Raw genomic sequence first — 22,357 nt, 5'->3', positions numbered from 1 at the left:
TTTGACCATTCAAACCAAGCAAAGATGTGAATCACCCCAGAATCCCTGTCCATAATAAAACCCCATGTTTTTATTTTAATAATTTCTATACAGCCCCATCAAAGGGGGACTGCATCTGCCATTGAGAACAGTGTGGGGCCGTGCCAGCATATTTGCCCTCCCAGAATACTTGCCTTGACAGAAGGGTAGATTTGTCAGCGAGTGGCCACTGCAGCCCGCCAAAACAGCCAGACGCTACAGTGTGCACCATGTTAGTGCTCCTGTGTCCCCACTGCCTATGCCAGCATCGCAGGTGCATGAAGTGACTTATTTGAATTTATTCTATTACACAGACTACAGAGAAAGATAGAATTAGTTCTTTAATAAAAACTGAAATCCTGTTCATTTGATCAGCCAGTCTTTAAAACAATGTAGTGCTTACAGACTACCAGACCAACAACAAGGACACCTCAGTTCTAACACAAAGCTATTCAGAATTAAGCTACTGCTGTCAATGAGTTTTATATCCTATATGTGGGACCATCACCTGAAAAAAAAATTAAGCCACTAGAAACACTTTGTAATTGGTTCCTTTCTGCTTTTACCTACTTATCTACTCTTACCCAACAAATTATGATTGGCCTTTAAGGATACAGGTGGTATCCCTTGTGTACATCTGCAAAAGATTTCTTGTGTTTTCTTGTGATTAAAGAACAGTGGGAATATGCCACACCCCAAAACACTTTAAACAACTTTTGTCATCATTGAAATAATTGAAAAAAAGAGATATTAGATTTTTCATTTATCTGGTTTCATAGTATATATTCAGTTGACCTGCTGAGATTAACTTTACTTTATACTTGTTAGTCTCACTATTAAAAATACCCTACTAAATATTGCCAAACTTCTTCCATTCCATTACAGATGAGACCGTGTTACTTGGACTATGCCAGCCAGCCCAAGGTCTAACATTCAGAACATTTATGCGACAATCCTGAATTCAGTAATGAGCAAATGTAACTAACTTCCACCCTTAACTGAATTTCCATCCTCCCATACATATATGTTTAACAAAACCACTCCTAGCTATCTGGAGACTGTCAACACAGCTCATACCTAAATATGTACTCCATACCCAAGGAACTCAAGAAGGCAAAAGCTCACAATGTATGGTCACACAAGAGGTGGAACCAAATTCCATGCTTTTATAAATATCACATTATTAGTTTAGCAATTATGTAACTAAAGTGACAAAGATTTTTAATAGTTAGCACAAAACCATAATTGGGCAAAAAACATCACATCCTCTGTAAATACTCAGCCAGCCATCTGGTTTGGACAGTCTTTGCACAGACAAGTGGGGGGACAGAAACGTATAAAAAGAATTACTAAAAGCATTTCAGCTTGATACATTGTCTTTGTTAAATAAGTTCCCAATATTTCAACTGCATTAAAAAAAAACCCTTAAACTGAATTACAACACACTTCTTGAGCTCTAACATCTTTTATCAAACATATTATCCCCATGCACTCAAACAAAAGACATTCCGCTGACAACAACGGCCAGGGATTTTTTCCCCCCTTAAACCATGGTACCACAGGTCAGTCTCCTTTTATCATCCAATAGGTGTGACACTCAATGCATAAAAGATTAAAATACAACCCATCAGACAAAACATGCAAAATGTCTCCATGGATTCCACCCCTGTTCTTCTTTAGAAAATAACCCTGCGACGACAGAACACCAACACATGCAGAAACCAAGCCAATTAATATGGCAACAGTTATGCAGCCCAGTGAGCGAGCGATCACCCTTCTTTTCCCCTCCCCCTCCACCCAGGACAAGAGCACCCCCGCCCCCGACCTTAATTTTTTCCCAGGGTTATCGTTCAAGCCTCCATTACAGAGAAAGAAGGAAGTAAGGGAGGGAGGATAAGAGAGATCCCTTCCACGGCTATTCCCAGTTCTTTCAGACAATGGTGCTTCCCTACCTCCAGTATGACAACATTTTTTACACTAGGCCCCGGACCAACACGAGCAGGAAGGGAACTGAAACCTTCACACATGCAAGAAAAGCGAAGGTTCCTCAGCTCCCAGCCGCTGCAGCTTGACACCAGGAGCAAATATTTCTGCGATTTAATTTTAGGGGGAGGGGGGAGGTGTTCGAGTAAAGAAAGCAAATGGGGAGGGGGGAGAGAAGCAAATAAATGGCTTATGATCTACCCCGAAAGAAACGCCATCTGTATTTAGTAGGACTGGTAATTTCTCTCTTCCATTCCACCCCACAACCCCTCCCTTGATCTTTCCTTCGGGGCCCGGGTAACCAAAGCCACATTGAATGCAAACTGCGCAGCAAAAACACTGGGGCAGGGCGAGGGAGGAGAGCGAGAGGAAGAGGAAAGGGAGGGGGGAGCAGCTCGTCTCCATGAGACACCATTACAAAAAGGCGAGAGAGAGAGAGAGAGCGTGAGGAGCAGGGGCTGAAGAAGGGGGGGAGGGAAGCGAATAAAAGGAAAGGTGTCAACACAAGTTACTCGGATACACCGTGTCCCAGACACAAGGAGAAGCGTTCTCCTCCCAGGGGCCTCCTTCTTCCCCTCTCCCTAGAGAGCCGAGAGGGGGCGCTGCATTCACTGTTCCCCCCACCCCAACCCATAGTATCTAAGAAGGACCCACAACGCGTTTCTCCGCCGCCCCCCACAGCCCACCCACACCACCATCCCTCGGTAGGGCCCATCCAAACAAAGCGCGGCCTGTACGCCTAAAGGGGGGGGGGGGAGAGAGAAGAAGGCTTGCCATGTTTTCAGACCCCACCCGGTTCTGCCTCCCTTTCCCGTCCGTACCCCGTTCCCCGGCGGCGACGGCTGCTGCGGCGGCGGCAGCGGCGGCGTTGTTGTTGTTCCTCTCCGGCGGCGGCGGCGGCGGCGGGAGTTGCAGAGGTTGCTGCTGCTGCGGCGCCTGAGCGGGAGGCGGCGGTGGTGGTGGCGGCGGCGGCGGCTGCTGCACCGGGCGCGGCCTGGACACTCGCCGGGGTCTCCTGTTGGCGGCTCGGACCGAGTTCATTTGCCGGCTCGGTCGGGGGAGGAGAGGGGGTCGCTCCTCCGGCACCGGCACTGCCTCGGGCGATGGGGGGGGGAGAGACCCCGGTTGAGGAGACCGGCCCGGTTGAGGGAAAGAGCCGCCTTCCCCTCAGCTGCCGCTCGGGTGGCTCCTCCGCCGGCGGCAGTTAAATGAGGGGATGCTCGCGCCGCCGGTCCCCCCTCCCTTTCCCGAGAGCGAGCACGAGCGCGCGCGCTTTTCTCCTCTCCCTCCCGACCCCCCCGACAGCGTCTCTTTCTCTCTCTCTCTGGAGTCGCTCGCTAACCCCCCAGCCCGGCTTCGGCTTAAGCCCGTCGCCGCTCCGTGGCAGGAGGAGCCATTGACACTGCCAGAGAGAGCGAGGGGAGGAGGGGAAGGCGAGCGGGGGGGAAAGGACACCCCCTCACACATACACACACACACACACACACAACGGGTAAGGCGGGCCGCCCCGGCTCGGCCAATCCGCGGCTCCCACACGGAAGAGGCCCCGGAGCTTCACCAATCGCGACAGAGCTTACAGACTTCGTCCAAGAGGTGGCTGGTACTGAGGAGGAGGTGGGGCGGGCGGCCGAGGCTGAGTGACTTGTGGGAGGGGAGAAATAGGGGTGGGGTAGCAGGAGGAGGCCGCATGGAAGGGGGAAGGAAAGGATGGGTATAAATGGCCGAGTCTAGTGAGACGCTCGTGCCAGAAGGGTTTAGTTGTGGGAGGGGGGAGGGGTGTGAAGCAATTCAGGTTTTCTCAGGACCGAGGGCGACATGAGAGGGCCAACACAGTGGGCTCCTTTAGTCGAAGACTTAGGAGACTTTCGCAGTCCCGCGATGATTTGCGGGTTCGAGAGTGGAGGCTTTGTCTCAGCGAGAGCTGTGGAAAGGTCCTGGGACTGGAGTCAAAGACAAAAAAAGACTTCTGGGTAAAAGTGTTCCCAGAAAAAGGGGGGGGGGTAGGAGGGAAATCCTAGGGAGGGGAAACGGGAGTAATAATATTACTAACTATTCTGATGATCTCGTGGAGATAAGTGATTAATCAACCCCTGAGTGTGGAGAGAGAGGCGCGCGCGCACGCTGGCGAAAGAGAGAAGCGGGTTGAACAGCTTGCTCGGTCCTTCTGTGGAGAACAGGCGCTTTCCTCTCACGCCTGCGGTGTCATCTGGGAGCTGATGTGGGCATCAACCAACTGGAAAACAGCTGCCCAAGTTGAAACCCTGATTCTTCGGCGAATGTAGAGGTGAGGGTAGGTGTGAGAAAAGTGTGTAAAAGGCGTTGGTGAGAATAAAATAAGGATATTATCCTGTACTTTAAAGTTTAAGCTGGTCCCCCCTGTGCTTTGGTATAAGGGGTTTGTTCCTGATGTTTCTTGCTGTGTTTGTGGGCTGATGGATCACCCCTTTCTGTTACTGTTGTATTGTTTTGGGGGGAGGGGATTGCCCGTGTTCCACTTTTAGCTTTTGTGAAAACGTTGACCTCTTTTGAAAATGGCCTGCCATTGCTATATACTTAGAATGTGCAAGGTGCTGTTTTTAACCCAGAAAACACTATTGGGGTAAATTAGCTACCTCAGTTGTACTTTTTGGGGGGCGGGGCAGGGAGCATTCAGTGAAAAATGCCTCTAGAAACTTTTGCTCATAGGACACTGTCACCTGTATAGTAGTAAACAATGTCCCTAAAGTATAAACATTCACCACTTGTATTTTCCCCACTTGTATTTTACCCCTTTTTTTTTAAGTACCTGGGTTGAAAATGAACCCCAGATGATCTATACATTTTGCCATTGGGTTTTTTAGTACATGGAGTACTAAAAGTATCCCTCGGGATTTTTTTTCCTATCACATCAGTAATCTTGAAAAAAAATGTTAATGCTCTGAAGAGCCCTTCATAACAACCACAAACAAAAGTTTTGTGGAATATTTTTTATTCCTATATTCATTAAGAAGTTTAGTTGGGATTGAAAATGTATCCTAAACCCAATATGTGTAAGATTTTTCTGAGAATGACTTGAAAGGTTTAAAAAAATAGAGTTGAAAATATACCATAGGGTGAAACAGACAATTAGGCAATCAAAATTATGCTTTGTCTTTTAAAAAATTTTTTTGAAAGTTTATTATTTCAAATTGCAATATAAAGTAAGTATAGTAATACCAAAAAAGATAAAGGAAACTCCCCCATTTGGAAGTTTCTGTTTATACAGTTCAAAACAGATTCTGTTTGTTTGACTTCACAATCTATCTGCTAAGAAAAAAGTAAAGAAGACAATATGTATTACAGGACTCGTCAAGGTGTATAATAGGTAGTTATATCAACTACCTGTGTTATTAATACATTTTGTTTTATTGATTTTATTATTATATTTTTATTATATTTCTCTTGGAAAAAAGATTCTAGAGGTTTCCATGCTTCTTCTTTCTTCGAAGTCTTTTCTAGCTTTAACTATAATGATAACAAATCTAGATCCATATACATATATAAAAGTATGCTTTCTCATAAGGTACAAATTTGACTGCTTACTGGAGAGTGAGCACCACTGAACTCAGTTGGCTTTATTTCTGAATAAGGCTGCAACATTTAGTTGGTCTTGAAAGTGTATTTTATACTCATACAACAGATTTAAAGACAATTTGCTACGAGTCTTAGAGGCTATACTCACATTTCACAGGTCTTTTCTAAAAATCCAGAGAGCAGCCCAGTTTACCCCTGATGCCTCACTGGACACAGTTCAGTTCATGGGCACAGGCTTGTAATGTCTTCGTGAGAAGGAACCTCTGGCTAAAAAATTAGAAAGTGGACCATTTGACAAGGACAAATGTAGCCACTGAGAAGTTTATAGGGTGGCTCTTCTTTGGCAGTTCTACTTTAGATAAGGTCCTGGTAGAAACAGAAGAAGGCTATGCCTTCTGCTTCCTCCCTTCTGGCGAGGGCAATCCCAGACAAAAAACCTACTCTTCCTTTCATCCCTACTGCTTCCAGTCAGGTGGCAGGGACAACAGAGGGTTCAGATCCCACAGAACCACAGCCTACAGACCCAGAGGCCATCATCAGGAAAAGCTCCAATCATCCAAACGAAGCTCAAATTGACTCCAAGATCAGTGGTCACCAGCTGAATTTTGCAGACATATGGCAGCAATCCATCACAGGCATGTGGGTGTTGAACATTGTTCAGCAGGGTTACTATATAGAATTCACCTCCCTATTAGCACCATCTTTCCACCCTTCCCCGCTACCTACATCTTCTTAGAAGTTCATATCTGTCCTACAAGTAACTCGACATCTTCTTGAGATTGGGGCCAAAGAGGAGATCCACACACAGAGATTGCAGGGAGTCTACTCACCACTGTTTCTAGTCCCCAAGAAATCAAGGGAATGGAGGACAAGTGAAAGGACCTCAATCTCTGGGTCAAAAAGGGGAAAAATGAATGGAATCCCTACACTCCTTTCTACAAACCATTTACTAAGGAGACCTTCTTGCCTTCTTGGACTTCAAGAAGGTGTAACTCCATGTGCCTATTGACCCTACCTCGCTTGCTGCATTTTTCCTTGGGGAACAAACATTATCAGTACACCTTCCCTTTGGACTCTCATTGCATCCCAGAGTCTCCTCCAGAGTCCTGATCATACTAGTAGTCATCCTGAGGATCAGAGAGGTCCACATTTACCCCTACCTAGACAATATCTTGATCAGGGCAGCAGCCAAGGATACTCTGACGAGAGACATTCAATTCACTTTCCAACTGTTGTAGGCTCACAGCTTGCTGATTAATTGGGAATACGAAAGTTGGGAAGTTTTCTTACTGTTGTACAAGCAGGTCAAGATCCAAAAGATAGTCAGAAACCAATGCAGCAAGAACCTCACAGATCTACTGGAGCTGGCCACAATCCCAGGGCTTCTTGTCTGGGCAATAGATCTGGTCCCAAAAGCAAGGCTGTGTATCAGGAGCCATCAGTGGGAACTGCTTCCTTATCAGCAGGAAATCAGCAAGAAAAAGCTCAAAGTTGTCAGGATGAGAATGAGCTTTAAAAAGGATTCGAGTTGGTAGACAAGCATAGCACATCTTAACCTGCAGAGGGCCTTCTTACAGGTGATACACATCCTGGTCATGCATGACAGATACAAGCAAATGGGACTGGGAAATCAGATATTGTGTTGGTCAGCAATGGAAAGTTCCTTCAGCCTACACTGGTTGGAGCTGAGGAAGGGCCTACTAGCCTTCAAACATCTGCTCTGATGCCATCACGTTCTGCTAAAAACAGACCATGTGACTACAAAAACCCACATAGACAGGGAGTACCAGAATGTGGATTCTGTATCGGGAAGCCATTCTACTGTTCCAGTGGGCACAGAGGAACCTGGCATTCCTGCAAGCAAACCATGTAAAGGATGTGCACAGCATCATAGCAGATTGATTCAGCAAGTCAGCACTGCATCTGGGAGAGTGAGCCCTAAACCCAGTGACTTTCTGAGAAATAGAAAGATGCTTTGGAAGTCCAATCTTGGACCTGTTTGCTAGACAGGTTCCCAAGAGCTACTCAAGAGATTTAGAGAACCAGGAGAAATGTCAGGATGCTCTGTGCTGACTATGGCCCCAGGGCCTACTTTATGCCTTTTCTCCCATTCTGCTGATTGGGAGGTTCCTGAGGAAGGGGCAGGAGGACAGCGCTCACGTCATAGCTGCTCCCCTTATTGCCCCAGAAGAGGCTGGTTCTCAGTCCTGGTGGATCTAGCACAGTCCTCCTCCTGGCACCTTTTTCTGCGTTGAGATTGTTGACCCAGGGTCCAGTTATCCAACCAGACCTTGCCTGGCTGAAACCGACAGCCTGGATCTTGGACGCTGAGACCTAGTGCAATTGGGGTTTTCCCAAGAGATTGTGGATATCCTGCTGTAATCTTGTAGACAGAAAATTTACAGCCGTACCTAAATCATGTTCAGGTCCTGGGCACAGAAAAATACGCTGAACCCTCTGCAAGTTGTACCAAAAGACGTAATTGAGTTCTTCTTCAAAGATTGGAAGTTATGTTTGAAACCCAAATCATTAAGAAGGCAAGTTGCAGTCCTGACAGCAATTTTAGGTGACAAAGCAGGGGGTCAGCTGCCAAAACATATAAAGAAATTCTTTAAAGGGGTGGCACAGATTAGCCCATCTGTGATGCACTCCTTCCCATCATGTCACCTGACCAGGGTTCTCAAGTACTCATGGGTTCCTCATTCAAACCATTGAAAAAGACCTCCTTCAAACATCTATCCTGGAAACTGGCCTTTCCTGTGGCCATTATGTGAGCTAGGCATGTATCTGAATTGGGGCCCTTTCAATCAGAAGTGAGCTGTGTGACATTCAAAGGGCCTCAGTAGTGTTAAGGACAGATCTGGCCTTTTTGTCAAAAGTGGGAACGCTCTTTCACCTCAATCAGATCATAGTGCTACCTTCCTTCTGCCCTAGGCCCAGTCACCCTGGGGAGCAAGATTGACATACGCTGGACATGAGAAGGGTCTTTACAAGATATTTTAATATTACAGAAACCTCGAATTGAATGTTCTGTTCATGTCATATGACCCAGATAAACTGAAAGTTTCTAAAAGTTTTATTACAAGATGGGTAAAGGTTTGTATTCACCTGGCATATAACTCCCAGGGGTCACAGGTTCCAGATCCAGTAGTGGCTCACTCATCCAGGAACCATATCAGCAGCATTTGCCAACAGAGTTTTAGTCAATGAGGTATGTAGAGCAGCCACCTAGTCCTTGTTTTCAGCCTTCGCACTTTATTGACTGTACCAGTACAGATCTGCTGAGGTGACCTTTGGCAGACATGTCCTACAACATGTTCTGCAGTAGCAGTGACAGGCAGGGAGTCTTGGTTGAGGTTGCAGGATGGTTTTCCCTCCCAATGACTGAAACTTTGGTAGATAACCAGCCTGGATGACTGTAGCCCCACTGGGGGAGAAAAACAGTTTGAAATTACCATGAAAGTATCTTCTCTTCAGTGGGATGAAGTTACCAAAGACCCACCCACCCCCCAAAAGTAAGAAGTGTGTACATGATCATAACCAGGATATTTGCTGGCCTTTGGGACACTGGGGAGTCTCAGCCCCATTCGTTCAGGAAGATTTGCGAGAATTTTGCATAGCCCTGCCTGAAGAAAGGAGGTGCAACCTAACCAGCCTGGATGACTTCACCCCACTGAAGAGATGACACCTTCACAGTAAGTCCAAAATGTGAGTCCTGTTTAGGATGGCACTGTCAACTGATTTTAATTGAGTGGCAGTCTGAATTCTTTGCAGTAAAGATATGAATAATCAGGCTGCATGTGTTAATCTTGTAACATATGTTCCAAACTCAGGGTAGTATATGTGGAGTTTCTTAGATTTTTGTCTGCACCTCATTTGATAGGTTATGCTGAGAGTTTCTGATCTACCCATGATCACTTGCTAAATTTCCTTTCCTTTCATCTGATTGAAGCTCTTTCAGTCAGATATCTTGAGCAGTTATGCACCCTTTCTGGTAAATATCATTTCCATCTTTTATACCCAACAGGAAACGTTAGGAAAAGTGGGGGTAATATTAGGAGATCTATCAGATAAAATGAGTAAGATTATCTAATAGTGAGGTTAAAAAAAGATGTCTAAATAGTATGTTGAAAATATACTCCTAAGTGTTGCATACAAGGGACATTCCAATAAAATATTCACTAACATAAAGAACAGTAACATACATGCTCTGAAAAAGGAATCCTCATTGATCATCTACTCATAATGGGTGGGCTGCGCATTTAACCAAGTCAGTAAAATCTAAAATAATGTAGGCAGACAAATGGAAGTCATACAAAGGCAATGATCTGGATGGAGAGATTCCAAAAAATAAAGAATAAACCCTGCAGGTCCAAAAACACATATTCTCAAACAATCTGTCTCCCAGATATATTTCCTAATGAAGGAGTTTACAGCACTTGCTAAGTTTCATGGCTGAGGCAAGACCATAAATCTTTCTAGTCCAATCCAACTTGTTTTTCACCGTAATTCAGTAGCTCTTGCCCTGGTTACCTGTGTTTTTGTACAATACCAGTAGCATAATACACATATGGAAGGGAGAAAACTCCCATCCATACCCTTTTTAAAAAGTAAGATTGGGAGATTTCACAGTTCTGCAATCCTGATCCTGTTATATTGCTTATTGAGTGTCATATCCTGTTGATTTTATTGATCTTCAATGTGTTATCCGCCTTGAGTCTCAGTGAGGAAAAAAGGGTAAAGGTGTAGTCCAAGCACCAAGTAATTACTGACCCATGGGGTGACATCACATCACAACATTTACTAGGTAGACAATATTTACAGAGCGATTTGCTATTGCCTTTCATTCTCATCTACACAACCACAGATTAGCAAGCTTTACCAACCTCAGAAGCATGGGAAGCTGAGTAAATCTTATACTGGGTGCTTGAATCCAACTTCTATTGGGAATCAAACTCAGGTCATGAGAAGAGCTTTGACTGAAGTACTGTATCTTATCACTCTGCACCACAGGGCTCCTACTCCATGAGAAAGGCAGATCATAAATAATGTAAATAAATCTCTTCAGCATTGAAAAAATTATAATACAGAAAAACCCCATGAAGGTCTGTTAAATGCCAGAGCATCACTAGGGCTAGAAAAGATAGATTTACAAGTGTTTATAATATTATTTTTTTAATCAGTGCAATTGAATACTCCCATGTTGGGAGATATAGTAGGAAATATATACAACTCCTAAAATAATAATTTTTAAAATTTCAGAAAATGTGTGGCGGGGGTTGTATTATCTATTATTACTAAAGATGCTGATTCTCTGCACAGAATTCACAAGTACTACAGACCTAGTAATTGAGAGTCTAGAGATAGAAGTATGTTTTCTTGGTGGTTACTATTTCATCATTACATGTCCCACTATTGATACGGTATCTTGAGGACAGAAGTCTAGATTCACTACACAAGAATAACAATTCATGTTTCTGGTGATCAATGGGACAAGGCTAGCTAACCCCTTGGTCTTCTTTAGTCTGTGAATCTGCTGTCCCATTTTAATGGCAGATAAACAAGTTTCAATGTAACATTCAGTAAACATGCTTGGACCTAAGTAAATAATTATCTTCTCTGTCATAAATCACAATTATGTCAATGCCTGTTTGTCATAACTGCTCAAGGTAGTTTCCTCATTCCAAGATTATGTACTCCTAAGTACTAAACAGTAGGAACAAACATGGAATGATCATTGCATTCTGGCCACTGTTGAGAAGAGATGCCTTAATCTGATCAGGAAAGCAGTAGCTGTGTTTAAAATAGAAATAAGAATTCCCCTCACCTCATGTATTGGTATGAAGGACCACCAAGCACACTAAACCATAATAAAGTATATTAATCCTAGATGCAGGGTATAGTGCATAGACCAAAAGAAATAAAACAGTTCTTTCCCATCATGTATCAGAACACATAATGTATCAGACATTCTTCCCCATTTTTTCAGCAAGGGGAAAAATAAACTTTGCAAGTGCTGTCAAGTAATGTCAAATAATTTATAGAACTACATCAGTATGTGTTGTGTTTTACAGGGTACATGTCCCTGGCCTGAAGAGTTTACAGTCTAAAATTTGATGTAAGGCAGTGAAGGAAAGGCAGAGGGAGGTAAAGAGAAAAAATAAATGTTTGTAACAGCAACATATGCTTGGGCTTTCCTTCAACAGTGAAGGGGTATTATACAAGTCTTCATGGAAAAGGTGGGTTATAAAGAAGTGAGAGAGGTGACATCATTCAGGTATTCTGGCATGCAGTCCTAGGCTTGCCAAGCAGCAAGGGAGAAAGGGTCAAGTTGTTTGAGGAAGCAGGAGTCCTTTGGTACTTAGGGTGGAGGAATGGTGGAGCTGGACAAATGAAGACCTAGAGTATTCAGTGATAGTAGCTAACTGAAAAGAAGGACTGGGCTACAGAGGGTTTTCAGTAAGAATAGGAGCGTTGTTTGGGATGCGGAAGACAAAAGCCCATTGTAAGGATTTAAGGATGCACAGTGTATGGAAATCTTATGTACAATGTAATTCCTGGGAGAAGAATGGAATATAAATATTATAAATGTTGTTTTGGTAGCCAATCAATCAAATATTCAAGTTTTGCTCATTTAGTGAAATGACATGGCCTGTCAAAGTGACAGGCACTTCAGTCAAATATATGGTGTATTGCAGAAGTGTAGCTGCTGGGGGAGCGTGCACAGTGCACCGGGCATGTACCAGGAGGGGGGAGGGGGGGCAAAATTCAGGTTGGTTTGTGGGGGTTTGTATTTTTTAGTGTTTTTTCAGTTTTTGGGCTGCAGGGGGAACAGCTTTTAGGCTAGCAGCACCAGAATTTCAGGGATTGTTTTGGAAGACACTCCTGAAGATGCCACCCAGGTTTGGTTCAGGGGGTCCAAAGTATGGACTCCCAAAGGGGGTGCCCCATCCCCCATTGTTTCCAATGGTAGCTAATAGGAGATGGGGCTACAACTTTGAGGGTGCATAACTTTGGATCCCCAAACCAAACATCACCAAACCTGGGTGGTATCATCAGGAGAGTCTCCTAAAGGTACCCTGAAAGTTTGGTGCTGCTAGCTTAACAATTGCACCCCTGACAGCAGGCACCTCCCAAATTTCCCCAGATTCTCCTTTTAAATCCATCCCCTCTGGCATGGATTTAAAGGGAGAATCTGGGGTCCCCAGTTTAAACATTGAAAGTGATGCTGTTTCAGGGTGGGGGATAATCCACCCCAAAATAGCATCACTTTCAGTGTTGTTTTAACTGGGGACCCCATATTCTCCCTTTAAGGGGGATTTAAAAGGAGAATCTGGGCTTCTTAGTTTAAACACCATTGAAAGAGATGCTGTTTGGGGGTGGATTCCAGCATCACAGCGGCCGCCCCTGGGGGGCGGGGGGACGCAAAACTCAGATTTTGCACCAAGCTCCATTTTTCTAGCTACGCTTTTGGTGTATTGAGAAAATTAACATTTCTGGAATAAAAATTAGTAGGAATTCTCTCCTGTTTTTAAGTGTTGGGTTTTTTATGGTTTCAACTTTAAATTATGGTTGCAATTTTGAATTGAATTTTATTAAATCTTTATTTGTGTTCCTAACCGCATTAGGGACCTGTAGGCCAAAAAGTGGTTAATCAAAAAATGAAAATAATTGTTGGGGGTCAGTAGCTTGAAGAAAAAAACAACAGGAGCATGTCTTTCGTATATATTGAAGATGGGACTTGAATGAACCAGAAACCTGTAGATAAATAGCGGAATGTAAAATTAAGTAACCCATACTTTTTATAGGCACTGGAGAGGAGAGGAAAGATGTTAAGTGTGGTTTAATTTCATCTAAGAAAGAAAGTCTTCCAGTTTAGCAGCAGCATTTCATAAAATCTGCATCCACAGCACCATCTGATTAAAGTTAAAATCAGCAATTTGGAATTTTAATGATGATGTTGAGGTTTTATGTTACTTAACTGTTTTATCTGTTAGTTTTAAATGTGTTGTACACCACCCAGAGTCCTTCGGGGGTGGGCAGTCTATTAAATTGAAATTATAAATAAAATAAATAAAAATAAATAAAAATAAAAATAAATAGCATTGTTTGAAGGTTAAAGCAACCAATTAATAGTTCTCATAAGTTTAGTTGCTATTTTTGTTATTTTGCCTTGGGTGCCAGTACATGAAATACACAAAAACCAATGCAAAAGCATTAATAATAATGACATCACTGAATCACATTAACAGCCATGATTACTCATACCACTACGTAAGCTGTACTCAGGTAAACATACATAGGGTTGGCCATGTCCCATTGGGCTCAGTTGAGTAGACATAAGAAAATACAGAATTGGGCTGCAATTACTCAAAATGTTAATCAGCTACAAAATAGAATTGAAATAATAAAGATGTACACAAACTTTTTTGGCCTTTTTCATGCAAAAGTATTTATTTATAATAGATCAAATTTTACCGTCATATTCTACCTGTGCAAAACCACATCTGAAGGAGTAAGTTTCCTGCAGCAGACAGAGTCCCAGGGTAACATTTTAGGGAGTGTGGGAGGGGACTACAGGGGAAGATAATCATATATCTAATTTTGAACTGCATCATTGAGACTGGACCAAAAAAATCTCAAAATTGAGCCAGGGACAGACAGTTGGGATTTCTCTGTAAACCTGAAGGGAACTCCAGAGTTGCTGAGATATCTGAAATCTTTAAAAAATACATTATAATATAAAACTCCCCACAATAATAGAAACAACACCAGTTAGCTGTAACAAAAGAATGCCTACTATGCTCTCATGAGCTTGCCTTCTGAGATTTCAGTGACCATTTCAGGAGTTGCTGGACACTACAACAATATTGCTGAGACTTCCAAGCTTTGGTTTCTGTAAAGCAGGGACACGGGGTGGTGGTGGACTGGGATGTCAAAACAGCTCTGGCAAAAGTTCCACCTATGTCCATGCTATGCCCAGCAGCAACGGCTGGCAACGCTTGCATTATTCATGTGGACTGGGCAGCAGCCACAATACAAGTTGGCAGGATCTGGTGGCAGTCAGCACACATCTTGTCTAGGCCCAGAAGAGAACAACTTTTGTTCTTCACCACACTTTTTCTGGGGTGAGGCTGCCAGGGAGAGAGAAGGGAAAGTTGAAGGCTTAGGGGTAGATAATATGGCTAGTGGGTGGGCAGGGGAGAAGGAAGCAGGAAAAGAAAAGCTGTGAGGGTGACTGAGGGAGAGGATAAAGGAAGAAATAAGATACCCTCCTCAAGTCCTTGTGGGTCCCCAACTTGTTATATCTAATTTTGAAATGGACCATAATTTTGGGTCAATAAATCTACACAAGGGGCCAAAATAGGTAGGAGTATTGTTCTGCAGGAATGAGGGGAGCCAAGGGCTGCCGAAAACTATGAAATGTTTTTAAAAGTTAGAAAAAATACATAGTAGAAGTAATGTATTCTTTATTAAAAGTGTGCCACTGAGATCTCATGAGTCTTTGTTGTAAGATCGTGGTGGCCATGTTGTGAGTTGTTAGGACTGGTAAACATCATTCTGGATGATTCCAATCCTCAGGTTGTACAAGCACAGAATCCGGTAGGGAGAAAACAACTTTTTAAAAGAATAGAAGGAGGGCGGGGAAGTACATCAGGAGAGAAGAAGCAAAATGGTAAAAAAGGTAAGCTGAAGATGAGCAAAAAAAAAAAAAACAAGGTAAGGGTGGCAGATGATGCAAAGGAAAAAAATCTGCAGGTACTGCCAGGGGATGACAAAGAGGAAAAGCAAGAGGGAGAAAAGGAACAGGGAAAGGAGATCCTTCTACACAAGTCATTAAGGATCTTCTGCTTCTAAAGATAAAGGGAACAGGTTTTCCACTGTAGCTGGAATCATTTACAATGGAAAACTGTTTGGCTGTTCTCCTTCCAATACTCTTATTGACATGGACATTATTACCTTAAGAAAAGTTAAATAAATTAGCAAGTTCTGCATTCCCTAGTGCATTTTGCTACCTGAACAGATAGCATCTGAAGCAGGATGTCATTGATAAGGGAGAGTATGATTTCTCAGTCTCCCTTCAAAAGTTTCAAATATTGTGACAGACTGAATTGTATTTCTAGTTTTTGTATAGGTAAAAAAACAAAACAAAAATACACGTTTTGTCCTTTGTGACATCCTTGCAAGTTTTCCTTCCAAAAACTACCAACCTGGCTTCGCTGATTATTGAGGGAAAAAAGCGCTACTGCCCCTGGAGACAAAGTTGCTGCCCTGACAGCTGCTCAAGAAATCTAACCAAGATTAACAGCAAATGCTAATTACCCTTGTGGCAGAACACTCTGCCCTTACATAAATTCTGCTTTGCATTTTCATCAAAAGAACAAACTGTCATCCTTTCCCAATGTTGTTTCAACAGTATACAGAGAACATCACTTTAGTACTTCTGACTCACACAAAATTCATACAGTGCAGTGCAGTCCTGTGCACACAAACTCTAATCCTAAATCAATTTTTTTTCAACAGAGTTAGGTTAGAGTAATTTTGTTGAAGATCACGCTATTAAAAATAATAGATGCTGTATGATATGACAAACTACTGGGCTGGATTTTCATTGCTCACAAGACACTCCTGGTTTTGTTGTTTTTGTTATGTTGTCCATAGGTAATTCCCATTAGCAAGAATAGTTGTGTAAATTGTCCAGCTAAAAAGTTACAATTATATCTACAATGACTTAGTGAAACAAATAAAAGTTTTCTTCACTGAAAGAGTGCCATCTCTAATATGCCGGGATTTCTAGACATAGCCATGTCTCTAAACTATTATTTGGGGTGGGTTGTGGCTCACCCACCCTGGGGAGAAGGAACCTGGAATCTGGTCAAGGCCTGCCCATCCTTCAGGGAGGGAGGAGGGTATGTGCCATTCAATGTTTAATTCAGGGAGGGAAGGGGCCTGGCATCTGGTCGAGGCCCACTCACCCTGGGGGTAGCGTAGGGGTTAGGAAAGGGGCCCGGCATCTGGCCATGGCCCACCCATCCTGGGGGAAACTGGAGGGATCAGGAGGAGGCCTAGCATCTGGACGAGGCCTACTCACCCTGGGGGGACGGGGAGAGATTTCAGATGTGACCTAATCAATTCCTGTGGCCATATTTTTTTTTAGTGTAAATATGGTCTGGCTTCTAGATCTTTCTGTCCCATAACTCCTCTTGCTATGCCTTTATGTGTCGTTCAGGAACTTGAGATCAAGAGGCTGTGTTCCTTGGATGCACTGTTTGTGATGCAGTCTTATATTGGTTGATTAAATTTTCCTCTAATCTGCATAAGGCAATGATTCCCAAAACTGATTTTGTGACACCCAGCGTACCACCAGCTATCTTAAAGAATGTATTGTCAAATACTTTTACGGCCAGATTCAAATGGTTGTGGTGGGTTTTCCGGGCTGTGTGGCCGTGGTCTGGTGGATCTTGTTCCTAACATTTCGCCTGCATCTGTGGCTGGCATCTTCAGAGGTACCGTATATCACAGAGGGAAGTCTGTTACACACTGTGTCCAAAGAATGTCACAAATTTCCTCAAAAATCATGAAAGAAAATCTATTCATTTTAATTTTAAAAATAAATATAGTTAATGCAGCAGTTTTTTTCTGATAATTTTTTTAGTATTGCCTTGAAAGTTAAGAACATTAGTTGTCGTTTCTCTTTCTGGGCATGTCACATGTAGAATTTTAGATTTTCCTTTTCATGAGAAAGTGAACTGGCAACAACATCAAATCAAGAAGGCAACTTCTAGTGTTATGTAGCTCCTTTGCATCTTTCCACAGCAGATTTTTTAAAAAGCTTCAGTACCCCTTTCATAATAGCACATTTGTTATTTATTTATTTCACATCATTTATAGTCCATCTTTTTCACTCTGACTCAAGGTAGCTTAAACAGAGTTTTATGGTTAAGTAGAAATTAAATCCATATTTTTTTCTTCCTGCTTCTCACAGCTTAAACTTTTAGCAGACTTTGGAGTAATTTTTAGAGGAGTGTGCTGTTGCTAAGGTAAGCTGTTGATTCCTAAAATTGAAGGAGGGTGAGCATAAAACAGAAAGAAAAAAATCACATATAAACTCTTGTTTCTTTTGAGGATGATCACTGAAGTCAGAACTTATACAAGTTAACTCTTCGTTTCATTTGGATCTATTTATTTCAGTTTTCAAAAATCAACTAGAAGCTCTGGATAGATTACAATAATTTACAACCAGAGATAACCAGATTAATATTAGTAAAACAAAATTTAAAAATACTCTTACCATCTTCCCCAGCTCCCAAATGTCAGTCTAAAAGTCCAGCAATGTTTCCAGATATTCTGCGACTTCACTTTTAGAGCATGTGATTGCCCGTGTAGGGGAGTTATAGAACAGCCTTTGCCATGACCTTTTTTTTTTCTGGTGAACGTAGAGTATTTTTCTGCTGCAGACCAGGGTGTAGTCACAGGTGGGGCTTTTGCCCAGCAAGTCTTCTGACTGGTCATTGATGATATGATTGGCTGTGCCATTTTTTAAAACTTGCACAAGGATCTTCACTATGTGATTGAAGGTAATCTATAACAGCTATTTTGTGGCTGGTTCTATTCTTGCAGCAGAAATTTTGTGGTTGTGTCTACCATTCTGTGTCACAATTCCAAAAGTCCCCCCAGGCTCAAAAAGGTTGGGGACCCCTGCATTAAAGTCATCTTTGAAACAAGAGTTTTGGCAAGACATTTATTTATTTATTTATTTTATTATTTATTACTTAGACTTTTATACCGCCCCATCCCCGAAGGGCTCTGGGCGGTGTTTAAGCACTATTTATGTGTTTAAGCACTATTAAAACTTGAATAGAGGTGTGTAAAAAGTATGGATGTTCTCTCTTTTACAACCTGGAAACTTTTTTTTCTTTGATCATTTTCTTTTGGGAGAAAATGTGGACAAACTTTGTGCCACTCTTTGTTGGCAAAATCACTTGTGGCCATAATTGTCTGTCTGGTTTGAGAGCTCACCATGAAATGTAAGGAAAAGGTTGGTTTCTTAGCTTCGTTGAGGCAAGTTTTTAAGGTTGAAGCATTTGGGGAGGGGGTTGAGTTAGGGTTAGGGTCAGTGGTGGGATCCAAAAATTTTAATAACAGGTTCCGATGGCGGTGGGATTCAAACAGTGGCGCCACCGCACACACGCACCTCCAGTCCCTATTGGGCAGGGAGGTTGCTTTAGTAACCCCTTCTCGGCACTCAGAAAAAATTAGTAACCACTTCTAGAGAAGTGGTGAGAACTGGTTGGATCCCACCTCTGGTTAGGGTGTGTTCATCCAGGAGAAAGTAGAATCCAAATGTGCCTTCTCTACCTTACATACCATTGTATCTCAGGTGGACATTTCTTTGAAGAGAACTTTCAAGGTGTTGAACTTACTAAGGAATTCAACAGACCATTCCCTTGTGCCTAAGATTTGGTAAACATTTGACATTCCAATATTTCACTCAAGCTACTTTCTGAATTGCACAATAGGTAGGAGGAGGTGGTGTTTGGAACATGCTACAAATAGAGCTATCCAGAGTTACGGAGCCTGGCATTTTGTAATGTGTGTTACTTAAACCCTGTTTCTTAAATGAAGCCTTTGGCTCCTTAATCCTTCGCTCCTACCAAAATGAAACCCAAATGTTCCTCCCCTTTCATCTCTCCCTTTGTTGAAGTTTAGATTGTCTTACTCTGTAAAGTACTGTATACATTGATGAAACAATGTTGATAATAAACAATGAAACAAGCGATGTTGATCTCCGTTTAATTACCTTTGCCAAGCAAAATAATAAGGTGCCACTTTAAATTTTGGTGAGCTAGATGAACTATAATGAGACCCTAAAGCATAGATTTGATGACTGTTTACTCACTGTACCTAGAGAAGAGTCACAAAAAACAAGATCTCTTTGAAGTTTGACTTTGGCTGTGGTGGACTCTTCAAACTACATATATGGGAGCATCTTGATAGTACAAATTACCTTGGCAAACACTGATTCCCAGGTCTACATTTGCCATGGTGATAGATTTGCTGGGGGGGGGGGCGGGGGGGGGAATCAATGGTTCTTAGGTCTGCTTAACTCTGCAAAATCTACAGGTTTTTTTCCCGTGTCATCCAGGCTTATGTCTCATTTCCAGGGAGGAAAGAGAACTGAAAATGGCTGGCAGGGAGTGCATTTGTAAGGGGAAACCAGTGGGTAGAGAAGAGGAGGGCACTGCTTATATCAGCTGATTAGTCTCTTCAGACCCCTTTCCTTGTGGTTGCCATGTGAGGGAATACACCTTACTAGAAACTGTGTTTTCCTCATACAATCCAACCCTTAGACTGCTACTCTGAGATAACTGGATTGAGGATTTCAGTCTTCATTAACTTTCACTAACTGTCAGTATTTGAGCTAAAGCTGATAGTCACACATTCTCAATGTAGCATTTTATTGGGTAGTGAAATAAGTTACAGAGCAGGTTTGAGAATAAAAAGGTACCAGGAAAAGGTACAAAAAATGCGGCCAAGGAGGGGATTTCTGTATCTTTAATGAATGTGTCATGATATGTGCTGTGTAGAGGTAAAAAACAAAAATGCTTCTTAAACTAATATTTACTATTAATAAAATGATCTGTGCTATCTAACAATAAAAGGAAACCATTAAACTGGATGAGCAAATAATTTCAGTATCGACAGTAATCTTAAATAAGAATCCAGTATTATACTTCGTTGAAAACTACTGGTTGTTTTTTTTAGCTGCTGGCCAGAAGTATTAACGCTAGTTTAGTCCGTTAGCAAATTGTTCACGTGAGCTCTGTTAAACTCCTAATGCAGTGACATAGAGATCTGTTATGTTGAGGCCTTCCCCAGTCTTCTGGTTAAGTGTGAGCCATAGATTTTTTTTTAATTGGAGCAGGGGGGCCTTGGCTTATATAGTAATCATTTCCACATAGATGAAATGGGTTCAAATTCTGCCATACCCAATGCGTTGGATGTTTCCACTGATGAAAAAGAGAAAAGGGGGTCCCCTTTGACAACCAAAAAGGCTATGCAGGGACCAGTGAATGTACCTGAACAAAAGCCACATGGGATGGGGACTACAGTAATAAAGGAAGTTAAAGAAGATTGAGTGGGGAAAAAAATCTGACTGAAACCACCTCCCTGGGTTACATTGAGTAAGTCCCTACCTCTTGATTTCTGTTGTTCGTCAATTAAATGGGAACATTATCTATTCATATCACAGGTTGTAAAGGTAACTATTGCAAAGTAATTTATGCACCTGACAGTGTTACAGAAGTATTATGATAATATGAGTGTATATTACTTAATATTTCTGACCTGCTGCATGTAGCTTGCCCTTTGTTCTGTTTATGCCATATCATTTGAATGACATGAGCTGATATGACATTGGCATTGGGTAAATATATTCCTGTTTCAGGACAGAGATGACCTATGCAGACTGTTTGCTTGGAAGAAGATCCCACTGTGTTCACTGTGTTGCAGAAGATTACTGCCTTTCTTTAGGTCCCTTCATCTCCACAGTGTAATGTGTTCCAAGGCTGTACATGCCAACAGAGGAATCAGCCAACCCCAAACTGTGCTCTCATGTTACTTCAGGCTTCAAAAGTAATTTCCTGAGACACCATGTGAATACCTCCTCTTTTTATTCCTTGCTTCTTTTTTAATGCAGACTCCAACATGGCTACATTTAGTTTCTCTATTCCATTTTTGGCAGCGCAGAATAAACCACTCTGCTCCTCATCATCATTTTTTAATTCCTTGAGAAGGCATGGAGAGCAGTAAGTAACTTCAAGATCATTCTGCATCTTTGATCTTAATGTCCAAATCCTGTAATTTTTTAAAAATACACATAGTTTTCTCCCTCTCACCACCAAACATGCTGACTTATTTGAGTGTCAAACAGGATTTTAATGAGTCCCGCAAGAGAGTGGGAAAAGCAGCTGTTCAAGTTAGTTTCTATAAATAATTCTATATGATCGTCGCTAAACTTTTAAGAGCTACTGCTAGAGCATGCTTGTTTCCCCTCCTATCCATTGGGAAACTGGAGCATACAGTGAAGGGCTTTCCCTCAAAGACCTTACACGTGTTTCCTGAGCCAGGGGCTAGACTTTACCCTTGCAGCACTGTGATAACTCTCGGTTTCATTTTATTAAATTTGGCATGCATTATTTATGAGTGTCAATGTGAAATGGATGTGTCTGGACAAAGCTATATTAATATCTTTCTTGCCATCTAAATGCCAAACACAAAACAAAAAAATTCCACAGTGTATATTCAAAATTGCAGCTCCAGCCACCCTTATTTTAAAGGGGTTGGCCTTATGCAGAGTTACAAAGAATAGGCGTGTCTTTGGCTGTTAGCCATAATAGCAGAATGAGGCCACTGGTTTCAGAGGCAGAGTGCCTCTCATTGCCAGTTGCCAGAGACCAGGCAGCAGGTGAGGGCTGCTATCTTGGAGCTCTGCTTATGGGCTTGAATATGACATCTGACTGGCCACTACTGGAAACAGGATGCTGAACTAGCTGGACCAGTGATCAGATCCTTAGGTTCTTACATTACTTTTTTATCATTTCTGTGCATTACCCTGCTGGTCTCTGCATCTGCACAGAGCCACTACTTTGGAATCTGTTAGACCTAGCACAAAAACCTACTCCCCTCTTGAGTGCTGCTTTAAACCCTGTTCTATTTTGTCCTTCACTGCCCTAAAAGCTGGTTTGAGTGAAATGTTAAGGGTTGATTTTACATGTTAAAAAGTCATTTTCCCCCCACATGG

At 42.4% G+C, this 22,357-nt stretch overlaps 1 long non-coding RNA gene across 1 annotated transcript in view; it reads left to right on the top strand.

Moving 5' to 3' along the window:
- The first annotated feature begins 3,718 nt into the window (after nt 1-3,718).
- Nucleotides 3,719-22,357, top strand: part of LOC125445872 — a 36,087-nt gene continuing 17,448 nt past the window's right edge. Inside the window, exon 1 of the long non-coding RNA XR_007246341.1 lies at nt 3,719-4,285. This is a non-coding gene — a long non-coding RNA (uncharacterized LOC125445872). The remainder of the gene's footprint in view (nt 4,286-22,357) is intronic.

Source organism: Sphaerodactylus townsendi, linkage group LG01, assembly GCF_021028975.2.
Source record: "Sphaerodactylus townsendi isolate TG3544 linkage group LG01, MPM_Stown_v2.3, whole genome shotgun sequence".
Classification (NCBI taxonomy): domain Eukaryota; kingdom Metazoa; phylum Chordata; class Lepidosauria; order Squamata; family Sphaerodactylidae; genus Sphaerodactylus; species Sphaerodactylus townsendi.
Note: the sequence above shows the minus strand (reverse complement) of the source record. Positions and strands in the feature narration are given on the sequence as shown.